The sequence below is a fragment of the Monopterus albus genome, unplaced genomic scaffold (genome assembly GCF_001952655.1).
Source record: "Monopterus albus unplaced genomic scaffold, M_albus_1.0 scaffold594.1, whole genome shotgun sequence".
Classification (NCBI taxonomy): Eukaryota; Metazoa; Chordata; class Actinopteri; order Synbranchiformes; family Synbranchidae; genus Monopterus; species Monopterus albus.
Genome location: NW_018128474.1, coordinates 53605 through 57799, shown reverse-complemented (window position 1 = coordinate 57799; position 4195 = coordinate 53605). Strand labels below are relative to the sequence as shown.

The window sequence follows — 4195 nt, the reverse complement described above, 5'->3', positions numbered from 1 at the left end:
TTCAGCTCCAGGTTGTTGTGACTGCACCACAGGACCCAGCTGCTCAACCTCTCATCTGTAGGCTGACTTGTCACCATCTCGGATGAGACCAATGACTGTTGTGTCATCTGCAAACTTTAGGAGTTCAACAGAGGGGTCCTTCGAGATGCAGTCATTGGTGTAGAGTCAAAACCACACATCCCTGGGGGTGCCTGTGCCTATTGTCCGGGTGCAGGATGTGGTTTTCCCCAGGCTCACCTGCTGCTTCCTGTCTGTCAGAAAGCTAGTAATCCACTGCCTGGTGGGGACAGGCACAGTGAGTTGGGTCAGTTTAGAGTGGATGATGTCTTCACACAGATGAGGGGTCACTGGCTGAAACATGAAATTTCAGCTTTTCAGAGTAGCTCCTCTTTCCTGCTCTGATCTCCCTTGTCAGTGTGTTCCTGGCCTGGCTGTACAGAGTCCTGTCCCCACTTCTGTAAGCCTCCTCTTTGGCATGATGAAGCTGCTTGAGTCTTGCTGTGAACCAGGGCTTGTTGTTGTTGTACGTCCAGAAATACTTTTTGGGCACACACACATCCTCACAAAAGCTGTATAAGATGTGACAGTGTCAGTGAGTTAGTCCAGGTCTGTAGCTGCAGTCTCAAATACACTCCAGTCTGTGCAGTCAAAGCAGGCCTGTAGCTCTGACTTACCATCCTCAGTCCAGCTCTTCACTGTTTTGGCCACAGGCTCCGCAGCTTTAAGTTTCTGCCTGTACATTGGAATATGATGGACCATACAGTGATCAGAGCGTCTGAGGGCTGCATGAGAGACAGAGCGATAGACGTCTTTTATTGTTGTGTACTGCTACATAACAATAGTGTGACTTTGTCCCTGGTGGGACAGATCAAATCAAATTTATTTATATAGCACTTAAAAAAAAAACATCCAGCTGACCAAAGTACTTTACATGGCAGAATAAAATCACAATAAATGACTAAAATAGAGTAAATAAGAGCAGTGCAAATAAAAATAAAACAGCACAATAACACACAGTTAACATATGTTAAAAAAAATTAAAAGGAATGCATCAGGACTACTGTGTATTAAAAGCCAAGCCAAATAAATGTTTTAAGCAATGATTTAAAAGTACTGAGGTCAGTAGCTGATCTAACATTAAAAGTGCCAACCATGATTTCAAGTCTGACAGACTTGCTGTTTGACTGTCTGTGACAGTCAGCTGTAATGACACCGTCTTGATGTCTTTAACGGTAAGTAAATCTGAATGTCATCAGCATAACAATGAAAAGAAAGGTTGTATTTCCTTAATATAGATCCCAGTGGGAGCATGTACAAACAGAACAGAATGGGACCAAGCACACATCCTTGGGGGCCACACAGGAAAGGATAGTTGAGGAGGACAAACAGGTACCAATATTATTAATAAAACTTCTATTAGTGAGATAAGATCTGAATCAGTTAAGAACAGTACCTTGAATTCCTACACACTGCTCCAAACGAGATAAGAAGATTTCATGATCCACTGTATCAAAGGCAGCAGTGAGATCTAAAAGCACCAATAAAACCGAATTTCCAGCATCCCTAGCCAACAGGATATCATTACTGATTTTTAGTAATTCAGACTCAGTACTATGTTTTGATTTAAAACCAGATAAAACAAAGATAATTTTGACACTGGTCTAAAATTAGAGAACACTAAAGGGTCAAAATTTGGCTTTTTGAGAAGAGGCTGGACAATTGCTTTTTAGAAAGTGTCTGGAACTGAGCCTGTCCTTAAACATAAATTAATTAGAGCCATAAAGCTAGGCCCAACAGAGTCAAAAACATCTTTAAACAGTCTAGCTGGCAAACAATCCAAAGAACAGTGAGATGTTTTCATGTGGTGAACCAGTTCAGATAGCAGGGGCAAGGATATAGGCTCAAACTGATCAAAGACAGCAGAATGCAGAGGAATATCAGATGGGTCAGGATTAGTAGAAGTGGAGGACCGTCTAATGCCAGTGATTTTATCAGTACAATATTGAAGAAAACCCTCACATACTGCTACAGATGCCTCAGGATGAGAAGCAAGGTTACATGGGTTGATAACAGAATTAATTGTACTGAACAAGACCTGAGGTTTATGATGATTATTGACCACAATGTTGGAAAGGTAGCTTGATTTGGCAGATTTTACAACCTTCTGATAGTCAGAGAGACAATCCCAGAAATGATGGAGAGAAACGTGAAGTTTATCCTTCTTCCATTTGCGTTCAGCAAGGGCACTGCTTGCATCTTGGCTGGTCTGCGTTGAAGAGGGGACAATAGAATCCAATATATGATGGCAAGTGGTACTTAATGAGTTTAACATTTCCTCAGGATTCATAAGAGAGGAGACATCATTCATCAAATACAGACCAGAGTTTTTAAAATGAACAGAAAACTCTTCTGCTGTAAAAGAAGTGACAGTACGTCTAACATTTTTTAGGAATAAAAGGTTTCTCCACCAGTGACAGAGCAGCAACATTGAATAAAACAGGCAAGTGATCCGAAAACTGAAAGTCACAAATTTTGGTAATGGAAACAGGCAGTCCATGAGAGATCACAAGGTCCAGTGTGTGTCCGAGTTCATGTGTAGGGCCATGCACCAACTGAGTGAGGTTAAAAGAGTCAATAATATTTAAAAAGTCTTTGGCCAATGGGTCATCAAGACAGCAGATATGAATATTAAAATCACAGAGTATTAAAAGCTTATCAAACTTTGGCAGGATAAAACCCAAGAAGTCAGAAAGCTCCTGAATAAAACCTTTGTTGAATTTAGGACAATAAACCACTGCACACAGCAGTGGATAAGACAGCTCTAGCACAAACAGCTGTAACTCAAAAGTGGAGTAGGAGTCCACTGTGAGCTGCCGACATTTAAAACAATTTTAAAAAACTGACACCAGGCTTCCACCCTTGCCTGATGTGCGTGAGGAGCTAAAGAAGGAACAATCCGGTGGGAGAAGTTCAGAAAATGCATAATGCTCACCTTCCTTTAGCCAGATCAGCAACATAAAATCCAGTTCTCGCAATATAAAAAAGTCATTTAGAATAAAAGTCTTGTTAGCCAGAGACCTGGCGTTAATCAGACCCATCCGGATCAATGAAGCAGAGTTCGGTGGCTGGGAAGAACGTCTCAGTGATCAGAGGTTGGACCAGTGGTTGGACCAGTTTATACCTCCTCTCGGGCATCGTGGAAACCGGCAACATGAAAGAGGTGCCGAGAAGTCCGGACCAACGGGCCGAAGATAAGTGAAGCCAGTGGGAGCCAAACGCCAAAGGGTCTCGAGCTTGACAGCCACTCCTACCCTCTTCCCTCATTGCTTAGGCCACTTTCTTTGTGGGCAAGCAAAGTAAGGACAATCAAGGTATGTCGGTACCTTTGCCAGAGGCGGTGGGAGAGACTTTGCATGATCCCAGCCGAATACACTGAGACACTTTTCCATGAACAATCGAATGTTAAGAAGGGCTGTGCGATCATAAACTAGTACAGCCAATGCATTCCAAATAACAGTCACCAAAAATAGAGATAACAGTAACGCACATGGGAGGGGTCAACGGCAAGCCACAAACAACAGTGCTATCTCCTAACCAGAACCGGAAATCCGGAAGGGTAATAGGTAATGTGCTGTCTGTATTTTGGCAGTTCATGGGAGAGATTTGCTATGTTAAAGTCCACTAGAACAATGAGTGGGGAGTCGGGATGTTCTAGCTCCACACTATTTATGTCAGGTCCACTCGGCACGACCTGCCTCTCTTCCTCTTTTCTCTCTCCCGATCTCTCATCCTGCAGACTTGGCGCCTCATCTGTGCTGCATTTGGTAATCAGTGACTCATTGGGTGAAGCGCACAGCTGAGGCGCATCCCACTAATCACCTCCCGTCTTTATTTAAACTCCGAGCAGACGCTCCTTCATCGCCGGAGCATATTTACAAGTTAAACATGATTTCAAAGCTGACAGTTCCTGTGCTGTTGATTTCACCCATTTGGTGTTTTCTTTCTGTTTGCCTCCTGTCGTCCTGCCTGCTGCCGGCTCATCTTCTAACAGAGACTCTCCTCTTGCAATGGAATAGATAAAGCATAAGGAGATTGTCAGAGCACCAGTCAGTCAAGTCATTCGTTGTAAGTCCCGAGTCAGTCAGCGTCTCCCCCCAGCCGGCTGGGGCCCCAAAAGGAACTGGTTTACTGTTCA

At 43.4% G+C, this 4195-nt stretch overlaps 1 protein-coding gene across 1 annotated transcript in view; it reads right to left on the bottom strand.

Moving 5' to 3' along the window:
- LOC109953263 (trace amine-associated receptor 13c-like) overlaps positions 1-4195 on the bottom strand; it is a gene marked incomplete at its 5' end in the record, with an annotated part of 17308 nt that overhangs the window by 2321 nt on the left and 10792 nt on the right. The gene's annotated exons all lie outside the window — the stretch shown is intronic.